At 38.4% G+C, this 18,261-nt stretch overlaps 1 protein-coding gene across 6 annotated transcripts in view; it reads left to right on the forward strand.

Annotated features, from left to right (window-relative positions):
• The first annotated feature begins 1,045 nt into the window (after positions 1 to 1,045).
• DTNA (dystrobrevin alpha) overlaps positions 1,046 to 18,261 on the forward strand; it is a 492,078-nt gene continuing 474,862 nt past the window's right edge. For 3 of the 6 annotated variants that reach the window (XM_069099886.1, XM_069099885.1, XM_069099887.1), the window contains exons 1-2: positions 1,483 to 1,661; positions 2,008 to 2,141. The gene's annotated coding sequence lies outside the window, so the exon portion shown is untranslated. Of the gene's footprint in view, positions 1,333 to 1,482; positions 1,662 to 2,007; positions 2,142 to 18,261 lie in introns of those variants that run through there. The other 3 variants (XM_069099883.1, XM_069099884.1, XM_069099882.1) reach the window with 3 other exon arrangements.

Below are 18,261 nucleotides of genomic sequence, written 5' to 3' on the forward strand. Positions count from 1 at the left end.
CTTTTTTGAAGGGCATATCTAGCACATCTGCCCATCTAGAGAAATCCTATATTCATGGATTTTTAAAATCTGAAGGTACCCAAGAGATCATCTAAAAACCCTCATGAAGAAACTGAGACCCAAAGAGGTTAAGTGACTTATCCTAGGTATATATCTGATGAATGGCAGATGACATAAGATGGGTTGGATAAGAGAATTGAAGCAGCTTTGGGTAAATATATATAATGGCTATTAATTCTTCTGTCCTATTTCAGTGAGCTAATAAACATCTCAAGGGCAGAAATAGTGTCTTCTCTGTGTTCTGTAACCAACTCTCACAGTCAGTGTAATTGATGATAATGATGATGATGATGATGATGATGCACCCTATGGATGGGTGCTCAATAAGTATTATTTATTTATTTATTTTGATATTGTCACACTATGACCTAGGACAAGTCAATTAACTTCTTCATACCTCACTTTCCTCATCTATACCATGCAGACAGTACTACTTGCCTTACCAATCCCTCTCCCCTGCAAAGATTCTCTGCAAATAAATGAGGTAATGTTTGTGACATGCTTTCAGCTTGTTAAAGAGCCCCACTATAGAAATTCCAAGCATTATCATGGTGAGCTATTTAGTGTATGAGGTTTTGTTTGTTCCTGCTTTAGTTTGAGATGGAGCTGTTTGTTGGAGTCCTAGGTTCCCTGCTGAAAATTTGGGTCAAGATGCAGGTCTGGATATTTTTATTTTTGAATTTTGTAGATGGGCGCTGTTCGGCTCTGCACGTGTGCGGTTAAACTATGAAGAAAATAAACAAAGCCAATAAATCACCCCTTGAAAGAGAAAAATCTCCATCCTGAAGGCTTTTCCCAGTGAAGAGTGAACACTGCATTTCCCTAGAGAGATATTTAGGTCCAAAAGAGAAGATAGTGCATGCAGTGTATGTATGTGTATGTGTGCGCGGGCAGGGAGGAGGGGGGATGAGGAGGATGAGATCATAGTTTCAGGATCCTCAGGAAACCCTGGTACTGGCAGCAGCCAGCCTCTGCTGTGCCCACATGACCCACAACTCTGGGAGCAGCCCCGGCACTTCTGACATTATTAAATAATAAGAAAGAGGATCCTTCCCCAACCTCACACTCACGCACACTCACACACACATATACATATACACATATACATACACACATTCACAAGTGGACACCTTCTAAGAGTTTGGCGAGTCTCGAGGACTGACTGAGCTCAGCAAGCCGGTTCCTTGGAAGGTGTGTGGAAAAGCTTTTTTTTTTTCTTCCCCCCTTGGATGACAGCTCTGGAGGCAGCCCGGTGGTGAGGGGAGCCAAAGGGTGAGGACCAGGGGGTGGGGGTGGGGTGGGAGGGGAGGGGTGTGTGTGTGTGTATATGTGAGTGTGTAGCGGAGTGGGCGTAAAGCCCGGGCTGAGCCGGTGCACGCTGCCCCCGGCTCGCCGTAGAGAGGCTCTGTGAATCGGGAGGTGCTCATGACGTGCATTACACAGCTGCGCAGGGACCGCAGCAGCAGCAGCAGCAACAGCAGCAGCAGCAGCAGCAGCAGCAGCCGCTGACACCACCTCCAGGAGAAGAAGAGGAGGTGGTGCTGGAGGTGGTGGAGAGGGGGCACTGAGGCAGGAGGAAGGGCAGTACAAAAGGAGGCAAAGTAAATAGTGGAAAGAGCTGACTGGGGATATGGAGGGGGCGCGCGGGGGAGGAGAAGGGGAGGCTTCCAACCCCCCACCCCCAAACACCCACTTAGCAGGGCTTCCCCACCTGTGCCGCTGGCTTTTAGCCGGAGCGAGTCCCAAGCATGTGCCAGGAGCCGCAGCCTCTGCGGTGCGGCGTCCCACCCCCACCCCCTGCTCCCGGGGCCGGTAGCGGGCAGCAGCGTGGGGAGCGGCGGCAGCGCGAGCCGGGCTCTCCCCGGAGCTCCCGGACTCCGCACTAGGTTGGCTTCGGTAGGGGCTGCTGCATGATGATGACCTTACACAGTGTGCATTACCTCACAGGTAAATATCAGCTGATCAGCGCCCAGTGGCAGCAGCGAGCACCCAGACAGCCCTCCCAGCAGCGGCGGCGGCGGCGGCGGCGGCAGCGGCATCGGCCACCGCCGGGAGAAGCAGCCAAGGGAGCAGCTCTGGAGGTAGCGAGCGATTCCTTCCCTCATCCTTGTTATTACTGTTCTGGCGTCTCTCCTTCGTCGTGGCTAGGAGGAAGGGGGAGCTGCTTGGGAGTCGGGGTCCCCAATCCCCCACGGAGGGATATTCCTCACTTGGGTAAACTAACTGAGGAGTATTTACCTCATACTGCATGGGTTTATTTCCCCGGCATCAGTGGTTCCCAATGTTTCAGTGACAGTAGTGTCAAGGCAAATGGCTCAGAGGGCAAAGGTGGGGGCTGGGGTTGGGGGTCGCCGGGGTTTTCCGTTTCTAAATCCTGTTGTCCGCTTCAGAGTTTTCAGTTGAAGGGAGGGAGGGAGAGAAGAAGAGGGAAAGCAATATTTATATTGGTTCATTCTTATTTTCTGAGTGGAGGGTAGAGAGATGTCTTTCAAAAGACCCAAAGCAGAGAGAGATGACTGGCCAGGAGGAGGGGCTTCCTCACTGACATCTTCGTTCCTGCTTAAGTGCTGCTTGCCTGGGACAAGGTAGTGAAGCACCTTTCCTTTGAGCAGAGCTTTGCTGGAGACGTCATAGTTAGAACTCCAAGGAGAGGTTGTAGGTCTTTCACTAACAGTCAAACATTGGTCTGGTGGAATCCGGGATTTCTTTCATTGGTCTGTGAACATGCTGTAGGACTTTGTCGAAGTAAAGTTGTTCCCCTCGAATAGGTTTTTATGAGTTCAGATGCCTGCTGCCTCTCATTACACTTACTGGTCATTTCACTTATGGAACTAGACATAATAAATACAACTGTCATATACATCTGGACTTTCTTATCGGGTTAATGAAACATACTTTTCTTCAATACACAAGTTTTGTGCATCTCTTCTTAGAACTGAATAATTTAGTTGCATCATATAGTTCATCTTGAAGACAGTATCATTAGTTTTAGTCAGGGTGTTAATAAAGCTGCCACAGGGTCCATGCTTTCACATTTTAACAGAGTTTTATGCAATTCTTAGTTATGCTGTAGTATTTAGAGGAAGGTGTTGAAACAACAGGTTATTATGAAGCAAACTACTGAACCTACACTTTAGAACTAATTTTAAAGTTCTTAAGTCACCAATCTGTTCTTGGCTTACAATTTGGCAGTCATTTTCTTTACAATACAATCTTACATATCTTTGGGTTTGGCTGTGTTTTGAAGCTGTTTTAATTATATTTAATCCACTCACAGTGACGGGGGTTGGGTAGATTTTTAAAAATCATTCTCTTTTATGATTAAAAATGTGACTTGTTTTATACATGTTTATATGTCTTATACTACATTGTATAGATGTATTCAAAGCAATTTAATTGTGAGGAATGTAGTATTCTACAGCCTTCAGTTGTAAAATACCTTAAAAGTCTTTATAGTTTTAAATGTGCTATAATATAAAGTACTTAACAAGACATTTTTATATGACTAATTACTATTCAGCTGAGCATGCCATGGAATCATAGTATTATCTGTTTAATTGATTAAATGTCTCCTTTAACCTTATTCATTTGCAAGGGATTCTTTCAAATAAATACAAATCTGCCTTTCCTCCAACTGTTTGAAACTATTTTAAAACCCACTATTTTGATGTGATTTCCACACTCTAGATAAATGAACTTGATATAGATGTATCCAAATTTATGCCACATAATTATAATTTTTATAACCTAGATGGGTTAGCTGGATGGATTAGCTCAATTGGTTACTGTAGTGTTAATAATACCAGGGTGATAAATTTGAGTTCTATAAAGGACACTTTTTTTTCCTTTTTTAAAATGTAATAGTGTTAACACTGAGTCTATAATCAAAGGTCTTGGGTTTGAAACAATGTTCTGAGGCTTCTACCTGTGTGACCTTGGACAAGTCACATCACTTCTCTGGGTCTCATTTCCTTTATTTCTATATTGAGAGTGGTTCATTAGATGCCTTCCAAAACTTCTTCCAACTTTTAATCCCATGAAACTTTGGACTTAAAGCGTATTAAAATTCTTAGGAGTAAATCCTATGTAAAATGTTGGTATATTTGCTTAAAGTTATATTAAAGTTATCCATCATTATTACAGGTTTTAGAATCAAGAGGATGAGTTGGAATCCTGATTCAGACACTAACTGTATTACTCTTAACAATTCTAACTTCTCTAAGTTTCTTCATCTGTAAAATGGACTTAATGGTATTCATCAAACAGAGCTGTTGTGAGGATCAAGGGAGATAATATATGGCAAAGCATTTTGCAAAACTTAAAGCATTATATAAATGTTGTTAAAAGGGGAAAGCTTGTGTTCACACTTCTGAGAAAAATATAGACAGTAAAAATGATTATAATTTGTCACAAATCTATCAGCTGATGGCATTTGCTTTATAGTTTAAGTACTTTAAGGGTTAATTTTTTCAACGTTTAGTGATTCTTACAAATTCCATATATTCCAACAATAGTCATATTGAATATGTCACTATCTACAAGTACTTTTGATATGAAGAAATTTATATTTCAAGATTTTTATAATAAATAATAACATACCTTCATTATAACAGCAATAGTTCTAAGCAGGTATGTATATATGTATATATGTGTATATACATGTATCTATATATACATATATGTTACCAAGGGCACAAAATCCATACACACTACCTTCTATTTATCTTACTTTTCAATTAATGTGTATTTTCCTTCCCTCCCACTTTCACAGATTTAAAAGGGAAAAAAACTCTTGTAACAAATACTCATATACAAACAAAATGTATTTTCCATATTGTTCATGTCAAGAAATGTATGTCTCCTTCAGCATCTTGAATTTATCACCTCTCTGTCAGGAAATGCCTCAGCATAGATAATCATTAATCCTCTGGAATCATGGTCAGATCATAGAGATCTTAGATCTTTCAAGTTTCTTTTTTTCTTAAAAACACTTTTGTTCTTCTTCTTTTGGTTCTTCTCACTTCACTCTGCATTAGTTCATAGAGGTCTTCCCTGGTTTTCTAAACCATGAATGTCATCACTGATTATGGCATTACAATTATATACATAATTTGTTCAGACATTCCCTAATCAATGGGCTTCCCCTTGGTTTCCAGTCCTTCACTACTACAAAGAACTGCCAAAAGCATTAGATTGGGTTAGAGTCTTGGCTCTCTTTCTAGCTGTTGCCTAATGAAAGTCTTTTAACCTTTCTGAGATTGTTTCCTTTTCTACCAAATGGAAACAATATTACTATAATTACATACCGCAGAGTGTTTTTGCTAATATCTATACTCCAAAGTTCTCCAATTTTATTGGTGTAAATATTTCTTCCATCAATACAGATCACAACCCCTCTATGACTTAATAAGTGCTTTTGAGAGTTGTGGTGACTAGAAAAAAATTATCACCTGGTAGCCAATTTGGTGAAGAGATCCTCAGAACTTAGCTAGCTAGGATGGTCCTTGAGAAGTCGACATCACCGTCACCAGACTCATACTCAAAGCCTCTTCAGTTTCATAGAACTTAAATAGAAACTGAATTTTTCTAAAAGAGGAATTGAGAACCCAAGATTATCTCCATACCTGAATAAGATAATAACAGGGTAGGACTTCGGCTGAAAGATAATGTAGTTAAATCACTTTACAAACCCTAAGACTATATATTTATTTATAAGCTATTATTGTTTTAGTGGATGGGAAGTTCATTGTGTGTCAACAATGAGGTATGACTATTGAAAAAAATAAGCAATCAAATTATTAAAATATGCTTTGATAATAGTTCTGTTATACTCTGTCCTGGCAAAAAAACATATCTGGTTATAGTTCTGGAAATGACATTAGGAATGGAAAGCATGTTCAGAGGAATGTGATCCAAGTGGTGATGATATTTAGAACCATAGCTAGAGAAGAGACTCAGAACAGACATAATAATTAGCTTCACAAAATTGATGGTTTATCTTGTTGAAGAGGGTTTACATTTGATCTGTTTTATCCCAGAAGTCAGTCAGTAGCAACAGGTAAATGTTGCTGAGGGCTTGATTTTAAGCTTCTTAAGGGGGGGGGGGGGCAACATTCTAATGATTAGAGCTTCCCAAAAGTGAAATCAGCTGTCTTGGGAGGAAATGAGTTCCTCATCACTAGAGTCCTTCAAACAAGCTGGATGGTAATTTGTTGGGAATGTTTTACAAGGACTTCCTGTTCAGGTATGTAATAGAGTAGACAATCCCTAGGGTTTCTTGAAGCTCCAAGAGTCTATGAATATGTAATACTTGATCCCTAATTTCAGAGAGTTTCAATATTCCTTGAATTAACTTATTTAATTTTGGCATTAACCTTCCCCAAATGGCAACTTCTCATTCAGTACTAGATATGGTTTATTTCTACCCTGCCTGGTAGTAAGATCTCTCTTTCATTTCTTCCCTGCTGGATTGTAAAACAAAACAAAACTTTTTTTTTTCTTTCAATTAAACATTTCTTCTTTGTCTTTCTCTGGCTGTAACTTCAGGTCAATAAATATATACTACAAGGCACATTGTTGGAATATTTCATAGACTGGGAATGAATGTAGGATGCTGGGATAGAGGAGAGCAAGGATTCTCTTACTTATAAAGGTAGGAGGATGAACTAAGCTTAGCAAACAGCAGAGAAAAACTGGTAAGAGAGCACAAATCAATCAAAAAGCATTTATAAAGTGCATACTCTGGGCACAGAAAATGAAGCAATCCTTGATCTAAGAGAGCTCATATTAGAAGAAACAACATGTATACAGATACACATACAGAGAGAAAGTACAAAATTAACACAAAGTAGTTAAATATGAGGTGTTTAGCTACAGGGTGGGGTCAGATGGGGACTAAGAAATGGCAGATACAAAAAACCTACATGTAGGAGGGAGTACTTGAGCTATGTTTTGAAAGCATTGAGAGCTTTTTGGAGGTGGGGCGAGGAGGCAATGCATTCTAGACATGGATAGGAGATGCCTAGTGTATAGCAAAGACTCAGAGGGTGTATGAGGAGCAGAAGGAAAGCAATTTGACTGAATTGTAACGTTTGAGAAGGAGAGTAGTGTATATAATGAGGTTGGGAAGATAACTTGAGGCTAGGTTATAAAAGGTTTTAAAGGGCAAACAGAAAAGTTCATATTTTAACTGAAAGGTAATAAAGAACATTGGAGTTTATTCAACAGGGAAGGAACATGGTCAGATCTGCACATAAAGGCCTCACTGAGATCAGGTAATGTGAATCTGAAGTAGACTCATTTGATACAGTGATGTGACTTTCTTTAGCATCATTCAGTAACTTGGGAATACAAATGAAAAAGTCACTCCCAATTTGCCCCTTATCAATATAGTCCATAGCCCTATTTTTAGAGAATTGCTTCAGTTTAGAGAGGCTAATGGTGTAGTGACTAGATAGCTGCCCATGAACAAGGAAGGCTCTGTGACCCTCAGCAAGTTATTAGACCTCTTATTGTGGTAGGCAGCTCTTCAAAGTTGCCAAGAAGGTAGAGGAGGTTGACTCCCCCTGGGGGTTTCCTATACCAACAAAATCATCAATATCATGCCTACCTCTATCTTTGCTTCACTGAGTAACTCCTAGCATCAACTTCTAGAATCAGAGAGTCCCAGAGTTGGAAAGGTTTTCAGACTCCATATAGTCTAGTCCATTTGTAAACAAAAATTGTCTCCACAATGTACAGTCATCTTGCCTATACTTGAAGACATTTAAAGACAAGGAACCCATTACTACTAGGCAGGTCATTCCACTTTTTGATGGTTCTTATTTTTAGGAAGTTTTTCCATGTTTCAAGACTAAATTTTCCTCTTTATGACTTCCATCCATGGCTTCTGTGGCCATACAGATCCACCTAATTAACGTTCTATATGAGAGCCTTTCAGATATTTGAAGACAGCTATCCTGTCACTCCCTAATATTTTGCTTCTCCATACTGAACAATTAAAATTCTTCTAGTCAGTCCTCATCAAAATCTTGCTGTCCTTTGCAAAACTGGTTGTAGCATCATATAGTGGGGGGAAAATTAAGGAGACTTGTTTCAAAAACTTCCCTGTGATTAAAATGACCTGTATGACCTTGGGCAAGTGATTTAACCTCCCTTTATCTCAGTTTCCTCATCTGTGATGTGAGAGGGCTGTGCTAGAGGAACCTCTAGATCTGCTTTTATGATCCTTTCTCTAGATCCCTTTAACTCATCAATGTCCACCTCAAAATGTGGTCCCCAGAACTGAGCAAAATACACCAGGATACTCTGCCCAGGACAAAGAGTAGCAGAATTGTCATCTTCCTTGTCTCTTTAAAAACCTTGGCTTCAGTTCCCTTGTTTGACAATCCGAGCACACCATTAACTCATACTGAGCTTTCAAACCACTTAAATTCCCAGATTTTTAGAGGACGAAGCACATTCTATAGGAAAGGACACTATATTTGGAGTTAGAGTTTCTGCATTCAAATTCGGGTTTTGGCATTTAATATCTTTGTAAACTTCATAATTAGTTAAATTCTTTGCATGTCAGTTTCCTTTTCAGTAAAATGGGAAGTTGGACTGGATGAATTAGTTCTAAGAAGCTTTCTGGCTTCAAAGCTATGATCCTAGCAACTTTTGCAGAGGATTTTTCCCTTCTGGTTTTTGGGAAGTTGACTTGTTTAACCCCTTATGAAAGACTTTACATTTGTACCTATTAAATGGTATATCATTAGATTTGGCTTAAGGTTCTCGCTGTCACAGTATTTTTGAATCCTGACTTTGTCAGCAAATGTGGTGGTTATTCCCCCTGCTTTGTGTCAGCTCTGATTTGATGAGCATGCTGTCTGTGCTTTCATCCAAGTCATTGATAAAAACTTTAAACGACTCAAAGCCAAGTACAGATAACTGGAGAACAACACCAGAACCCTCCTCACCCCCTTCTAAGTTGGCATGTCTATTCTTTGAGTTCATCTAAGTCTATTATTATCTAACTCAGCATCTCTCTATCTGATCTACAAGATGAAAGGTATATTTTTTCCCCTTAGAATAGAATTTTAACTGGTTTTTTTTCACATAGACAGTGGGCTCAATAGAGTGCCCAATTGGAAAAGAGTTAAGATAGTACCACAAAATGTTTGTATTATTTGAATGGGAATCTAGACTGTTATGTGAAGAGTATAATTCACTTCAAGTATCATGGTGTGCTAAATTCCTGGTATACAATTGTGTTGGCAAATAAATCGTGAGAAACTAGGATTTCCTGTGCAGAAATTTGATTTAAAACCAACTTTCCCAGAATGTCTCCATTCCATAATGTGAGAGCTATCTGTAGACTTGAGTCTACATATCAAGTCTTGAGACTGCTGTAATTATAGGAAAATTCTTATCCATTGAATATATTTGCATTTAAAGAAAATTAGAGTTAACATCTTTATAAGATAAATTCAATTTCATAAAAACAGATTTGTCTACTTTTACAGTGATAAATCAGAATGAACAAGACTATTTTAAACTATCTCTAATGAACATCTTAATCTTGACTTGATGTTTATATGTAACATTTAAGTCCTGTGTTTCCCTGATATCTTTTGACAAGACTAAGCAAAGAATATTTCCATACAAAATTATACTTTTGTATATCTAATGTGGTTTCAGGTGAAGTAAGAAATATCCAAGTCTCAACAAAACTGGGCTTTAACCAGAGGACTTGGATTAAAAAATCAACTCTGCTGCTCATAACTTGTGTGACCTTGAGCATTCATGTAATCTCTCCAACCCTCAATTTCCTCCCCTGTGAATGAATTGTACTAGAGTGACTCTCTAAGGTATCTTCTATCATAACATCTATGATTCTATGATGTTTTATGATCATTCTACTTAATATTTACTGTTAAATTTGATATAAACTGAGTCATTCAGTGAAATTACATGGGAAACAGATACCTGCCAAATGTTATTCGATATTATTGAAATAAATGAATAGCTGACTTCTTAGTTAGCTTCTCAGCTATCTAACACCAATATTAGCTTGCCCAACATATAAACAGTGATTTCTAGAACACTGAGCACAAGATGAAACCAACCTGATTTATATCTGTATTTTAACCATGTTCAGATTTTACCCATAACTCTCAACAAATGATAAGTTTCATTATTTAAGCTAATGGAACTATTAAGAGCCTACTTCTATTATACAAGTTATACTTCCCTATAGAGACTCGGACACTTGTTTGTTTCTCTATAGACTTTGGAGTTTGAAATGACATTAGCAGTGTGTCACACATCTACCGCCATGCCAAAAATGTTCAAGATATTTTGATTTGTCTTCTTTGCTGGCATATCAAATAGATCACTTGCTTGGATCAAGATTTTGAGAGAGGTTGTGTGGGACCATGGAAAGATTGCAGGCTTTTGAATCAAAGGACCTGTCTCTGTTACTAATTTACCACTTGTGTGACTGGGCAAGTCACTTAATTTCTCTCGACTTCAGTGCCTCCCATCTACAAAATGAAAGGATTGAACCACACAGTCTTTAAGGTCCCTTCTGGTTTTAAATCTATGATTCTTTGGTATCTAGGCTGACCTCAGCATTCTCTTGCCAATGAACATTTTTGACCATCTACTCTTAGATTTAATAATCGTCTTCAATGTTTTACCCTTTATCACTTAAAAAATGTACTTTTCCAATTCAATTAAACATAAACACTGACTAAGCTAGGAAATACAAAGATGAATAGCTTCCAGACCCTGTTCTCTAAGAGTTTACAAGTTAGCAATAGAAATGAAAAGAGGTACATAAGTTATTTTCAAATTTTAAAACCACTGCATAAATATTAGCTGCTATTACTGCTATAATACAAATTTGAACATTATGATTACATATGACAGATAAAAAATGTATTAAGAGATATGAGTATGAACACCTTACTTTGGGCTCAGATAGGGAGATCAGAGTAGATTTCTTAGAAGAAGAGTTAACTGAGTGAATAAAATGTCAAGAATGAATTGCCAACAACCATGTTTTTAGAACACAAATACACTATCAATGATTTTTTTAAAAAACATCACAAAGAGGAACAATAACATTATAATCCTTTATTTAGCAAACTTCTACTATGCAGGGAAAAAAAAATTCTGTGAAAATTGAATGAGGTCATGATACTAAAGCATTGTGTTTCTGGCAAGCTGAAATAGGAAAAGCATATCATGGAAATCAGTACAAATTCCATAAGGACATCCAGAAGCACAGCTCATGAGGAGGCAACGTAGACACAGAAGACTGAAAGAAGTGACAGATAAGAGGGATCAGCAAATTGCAGCCTGTTTTTTGTATGACTCACAGGCTAATAATTATTTTAACAAATACAAACTTATTTACAAATGTAAAAACCATTTTTTTTAACCTCCCAGACCATATAAAAACAGGTGTCAGGCCGGACTTGGCTCATGGGCCTATTTTGCTAATCCTTGAACTACAAAATAACTTGACATAATTTATTTTGAGTAAGTGGATTAGGCATCTTGTTTAGGAAGAGCCAGACCCATAAATAAGGATATACCCTGAAACAGGAAATATGCCACACTTCCAGAAAGGTATTATGATGATGACATGGTATGCAAAAGAATTTAGGTTATTTATTGATCCACATATAATCACATGCATGTGTGTGTCTATATATTTATATATGTGGCAACTAGGTCGTGCAGTGGAGAGAGCAACAGGGCTTGGATCAGGAAAATCTGAGTTCAAATCTAGCCTCAGACATGTAATAGTTGTGTGACCCTGGGCAAGTCACTTGATCCCTATTTGTCTGAGTTCCTTATCTGTAAAAAGGGGACACACTGGAGAAGGAAATGGCAAGTTACTCCAGTATCTTTGCCAAGAAAACTCCACAGAGGAGTCTTTTGGGTCACAAAGAATCAGACACAACTGAAGGACTGAACAACCATATAATGGTAGGAAAAACAATACTGTTTAATGAAGCATAGCCTAACATTAAGAAAAGCAGAGTATAAATACCAATGCAGAAAAGAAGGGTTCTGAGGAGAAATCTTAAACTCTAAGAACATAGTAATTAATTACTCTTAAGAGAAGTTAAAGAAAGTGCTGGGGGGAGAGGGAGTGTACAGAGAAAAGTAGAGTTCACAACTGGCTGAGTGAATCCTTCATTCATTCATGAAGGAAATAGTTATTTGATCCAGGACCTGAATTATACATAGGATTCTAATAGCAGGAAATAAGGAATGAGGATATTTAAGTTAGAGAGAAAAGAACAAGCAGAGGTTTGGAGGAGACAAGGTACACAAGTATATAGTTTAACAAGTGGTTCTGTTTGTCTAGAACCTAGTATAGGTATGTAGGGGTATTGGAGGATAAGGTTAGAAAGGTAAATTAAGGCTAGAGTATGAAAGGACCTTGAAAGTAAGACCTCAGATTTCAGACTTGACTCAGTAGATAATAAAGAACCAATGAAACTTTTTGATTAGAGTAGTAACATGATCATAGATATTGATGGAAAAATCTGATTCTGGTAAATTGGAAAGGAGAGAGCCTGGAAGCAAGATTCCAGGCAAAAAGCAGTAAGGTTCTGACCTCAGATGTTAGCAGCAAGAATGGAAAAGAGAGAAATGCATTGCACACAGACAATCAGCAGGACATGGTGATTTATCAGATGTAAAAGAATGAGACCCAAGTTCAAATACTGCCTCAGTCACCAGCTGCGTGACCCTTAACTCTGGGGCAAGACATTTAACTTCTAAACCTTGGTTTCCTTCTCTATAAAATGAGGATAATAATAGCACCCATCTCATAGGATTATTGTGAGGATCCAATGAGATCATGTGTATATAATACTTTGCAAGCCTTACAGGGTTATACAAATGTTAGCTATTAAGAACTAAGTTAGTTATGAATTAAGCCTGTCTCTGAGGTTTTGAATTGAGTGACTAGAAGACTGAAGGAAGATCAACAGTAAAAAGGTAGTCAAGAGGAAGAACTTTAAAAACTAGTGGGGGAGGAGTTGTTTGGGGATAGTAAAGTGGGGAAGATAATGAGCTTAGTTTTTGACATATTGAGTTCCAGCTGTCAGCAGTACATCCAGGCAGAGATATGCACCAAGCAGTCGAAAATGTGGAGCTAGTTTGGAAGAAGTGTTGGTGCTAGAGGTAAAGATTTCAAGGTATTGGGGTAGAGATGGATAAAAATGAATATAATACCTGGATGAAAATGTCATGGGACAGAACATAGAGAAAGAAGAAGAGAAGCTTGAAGAGGACTGAGGACAGAACTGTACAAAACTATAGGGAACCACACATTTGAGGTGCCAACAACAACAAAATGATTTCTGGGGAAGATACAGTGGAGAGTGAAGGAGAGCATTTAAGGAAGGGAAGTTAACAATATCAAATACTGTGGGAGAAATCAAGAAGAATGGGAAACTAGCAAAAGCCTTTGGCTTTATTATTAGGAGGACACCAACGACCTTCTGGAAAGCAGTTTCTATAGAGGGTAAGAGCAAAAGTAATGGGGAGGAAGTAGAGGCAGAAAGTGCAGATAATCCTTTTAAGAGATTTAGAGGGGAAGGGAAGGAGATAAAGATAACTATAGCTAGAGGGGTTAGCAGGATTAACAGATGTTTGGGTTACTTTGATTATTTTAAAACCAATTTAGTATTCTGCCCAAAACTCTTTAACTTGATTTAACAGATTCAGGTTATATGAGCTATTTTGCTTAATCCATAGCTTAAAGGAGAAAATCAATGCGTGACTCAAGTAAACACATTGTCTACTTCATGTCTGACTTTGTGATTTAACAAAATCAGGGTTGACCTGCATGGTCCAAAACTTATGCATAGCATCCCCTTGTTCCTTCTTTCTTTACCTGCTAGATTAAACATTACCTCTTTCTTTATCTGCTTTTGTATACTTTTCTAACATTGGCGCCAGTATTAGAAGTCTAAGCTATTGGGGGAGTTGGGTGGTAGCTGCCCCTGTAGCTTTTTAATCATCTCTCTTTGGGGTGATTGGGATATGTGATACTTCTATTCAAGACAGAAACTTACACAGAAAGCCAAGCTCATAATGACCTCCACTGCATCTTTTCCACGCAAAGGATTAAGTATCCACTTGCACACTCGATGTGCTCTAGGTCACGTGAGATAAGAAGTTATGTGACTGCACGACTGTCCTGAGGGAAAAGAAGCAATGTTTCTAAACAGGGATCTGCAACTGTAGACAGAAACCAAAGAAGAGAGCAAGATGAGGTTGACAATAAGGAAGAAAAAAATAAGGAAGTGGCTTTGAATAGTTTTTCACATCTGTATATTCCACCTGGTCCTAGATACAGTTCCTTTCACGAGATTCAACAACGTGCCTATGAGAATCATGCTTTAAATAACAGTCATATTTTGTCCTTAATAAACCATAAAAAGTGGAGTAAAAGACCTAAGAAGACACTGGGTTCTTGTTTTTGAGGGTCAACCTCAAACCTGTGTGGTTGAATATGGTTTTCTACTATTGGTTGTCTTTTTATCTTACAGTTTTTGTGAACTATAGATTTTGACTTCATGTATCTTATGCTAATATAAGCATTTTAAAAATCTACTTCTTATCATGTTGAATTAGTCAAGAAAATGGCCTGTGATTAGTTTATCAAATTCTGATTTTAGATGACACACACACTTAGTTTGGAGAAAATATTATTCTCTCACTGTTGCTTATTCTTTCAATATTCCACACCACCAGTTGTCTTATGTTTGTCCTTTCCTTCTGTCTCTTTTACAGCCAGCCTGCTTTTATTTCCCATTTCAAATGTAATCCTTTTGTGTGATGTGTCTGTAATTACAAGGGTTTCAGGATGAGATTTCACCCAAACTTTCAACACATAGCACTTACTAAGTAGCCTCAGTTGGGTTGTTCCTGGGTTGGGGAATTTTTAAAGCAGTACAACAGAATGAAAAGAATGCTGAATTTGGGTGGCACAGTGAATAGAGCATCAGCCCTGGAGTCAGGAGGACCTGAGTTCAAATCCAGCCTCAGACACTTAACACAAAACTAGCCGTGTGACCTTGGGCAAGTCACTTAACCCCAATTGTCCCACCTTCCCCCCTCCAAAAAGCAAAAAAAAAAAAAGAATACTGAATTTGGAGAGGACCTAGGTTCAAATTCTGTTTGTCATTTACTGAATCTATGACCTTGAGCATGCCATTTAAGTTTTCTGGTTCTCAGTTTCCTCATCTGTAAAAATGAAAGGAATTGAACTAGATGATCCTTAACTTCCCTTCTAACTTTGAATCTCTGATCCTCTACATAAACAGATTTTTTTTCAGTGCTTAGCAGATGTTTTATCTCAACAAATATGGTCATTCTTTATAAAATAAAAGTCCTCAGACCTAGTAATATTACTAGTACATTTTCTTCTGTAAAATAATTACTTAGTTGACATTTTAAAAATTGTCCTAAATATGAAAAGTCTCTGGATGCCTTTCAAATTCTTTGAAATGAATTACACATGCAAAGATTACGCCTGCCATTGAATAGCTTCAACATGAACAAAAATTGTTCTTAGGAAATGATGAGGAGTCAGGAAGAAAAGAATTTTCAGAAAGGTAAGAAGTGTACATTACATGTTCTCTGGGCAATATTCCAGGTTTTCCCTCCCAACCCAGCATTGGTTTCTATTTATGAGCACAAAATGTGGCATGTTTTTCATATTTGGATAAATTGTGCTTCTTCCTTCTAACCTAAAAGCTGCAAAAGCAGTGTTTATCATTAGAACGTGCATGATAGAAGAGTTTTTGCTCACACTGCTAAACATTCTCTAGAAAGTGATAGAATACTGTTAAATTTGAAAATTTGCTTCAAAATAGGAATTGTTCTTCAGAATAAGAGAGAGATTTTCAAAGTGTGTGGGTGTTATTTTTTTTCCCCTTTTCTTTAATGTAGTGACTAATCGCTCTTTTTATGGTTCTTTTGTTTTAGGGAGTTGTTTTGGCATGTGACTTGCAGCTCAAACAAATTCTGCATGTTCTCCACAATGGAATGGGCTGAAATTTAACTTCAGACTTAACCTTCACTTCAGCATGAGACCTCTTAGGGGCACAGTACTATATAAGAAGTCTGCTTTGGACAGGCTGTTCCCTATACATAGATGCATTCTTTTCTCACCTCTTAACATTCCCAGTTTCCTTCAAAGCTAAGTTCAAGTATCACCTCCCACATGGCTGCTATTCTCTCCCCAAAAATTATTCCCATTTATTTCCTATGTATTTTTTTCTTTTTTTGCTTTTTGGAGGGGGGAAGGTAAGGCAACTGGGGTTAAATGACTTGCCCAAGGTCACACAGCTAGTTTTTGTGTTAAGTGTCTGAGGTCGAATTTGAACTCAGGTCCTCCTGACTCCAGGGCTGGTGCTCTATGCACTGTGCCACCTAGCCCCCCCTTCCTATGTATTTTTCAAAATTATTTATTTGTTTGTTTATGTACAGGTTGCCTCCTTCCATAGAACACAAGCTCCTTCAGGACAGTTGACTTTGTTTTTGTCTTTGGATCCCCAGCACATTTCCTATCATATAGTAGTATCATAAATTTAACGCGTTTGTTGATGAGTGAATGATTGTGACCTCGAAGCAGAATCTTCAGGAGTGAGAAGTCATCCCCTTCTTTCTTCAGTCTTAAATTTTTACCTCAACCTCATAGGTGTCAATTCCCTTTTCAGATTTATAACTGAGAATTTTGGTGCCTGGGAAAAGCAGAACAACATGTGTTCTCAGATCAACCTTTTTCTTTTCTTTTTTTGTAAGGGGATGGGGAATGAGCGTGAATTCATTTAAGAGGGGACACTTGGTGGGGTGTTAAGGAGAGAACTTAAGACCTTGAATTTAAAGACGCAAAACTCTCTGCTCTCCCTGAAAGAGAGAGACAGGATGGGGAGGAGCTCCCTTGGACTGCAGGTAATGAACATCATAGCATCTCTCATATACATCCTGTTCTCTGTACATCATGCCACAATCACCCTAGTTCAGGCCCTGATCACCCCTTGCTGGAACTAATAAAGTTGGTCTCCATGTCTCCTGTCTCTGTCCGTTCCAAGTCCATCTTCAACACAGATGCCAAATTGATATTCAGAAAGCAAAATGTGACTATGTCACTGCTTTAATTAGGAAACTTCACTGGTTTCCCTTCACCTGTAGGATAAAATACAAACTCTTCTGCCATTTAAAGGCCATAATCATTTCCTGCCACCCATCTTTTTAAGCTGATTACACATCACTTCTCCTTGAACTCTCTACATTCTAGCCAAGCTGGTCCTCTTGCTGCTCACTCTAGACAACATTCCATGGACAATCCCATACCTTTGCATGGCTGCCCCTTGTCTGGAATGTTCCCCCCAGCACATACTTGTCTTGGGAGTTTGTAACTCTCTTTATGGCTCCATTCAAGGGATTGTTCCTTTAAGAGTCATTTGCTAGTTCCTTCAGTCTTCTTGCTCCCTAATTACCATGTATTGTGTACATTCTGCATTTATCTCTGAGCATGTCTTTTATTCTTCCCTTTGATAGGATGTGAGGGAAGATGCTGGTCTCTTTCATATTTATATTTAGACTTGACCATGGATCTTGACTGCTGAGACTGAAGATTGGTACTAAGTATTATAATCTTGCATAGCAGAATGTCTAGCACAGGCCTGCACATAGTAGTCAATTAATAAATGCTTATGGCATGACCACTTCTAAGGAGGCTATCATGGCTTGAGGGAGTGTTAGGAGTGGAGGATAAAGGATGAGATAGACAAGGAGGGACTCTCTTGAGGGAGTAGTGACTAGGAAATAATTCCCTACTTCAATTATTTTTGTTGACTAGATGCTAAGTCCAATTGTTAATGTCTTCTTAAGGAGTCTAAGTGCTGCCAGTAGCCTTTAAATTTTAGCTCTCTGGGACAATACTCCATTTGCCCTATCTTAGTTATGGAATTGATCCATCCCACTTACCCCTAGTTTTCCTATCCATTTCTTTAATTTTTTTTCACTTTTCCTTTACTTTCCCTCCTCTACCAACCTAAAATGATGTCTTGGAAGGGGGCCATAATTAAGATTGAGGGACCTTGTCAGGGTGATGAAAGAAGAATTAATACATTCTCTTTTCCCTTTAAATTTAGTTTAATAGGGCTTTGCCAAAAAAGG

This window comes from Petaurus breviceps, unplaced genomic scaffold (assembly GCF_028583685.1).
Source record: "Petaurus breviceps papuanus isolate PSGF00001 unplaced genomic scaffold, PetGlider_PUasm1.0 38, whole genome shotgun sequence".
Taxonomy (NCBI): Eukaryota; Metazoa; Chordata; class Mammalia; order Diprotodontia; family Petauridae; genus Petaurus; species Petaurus breviceps.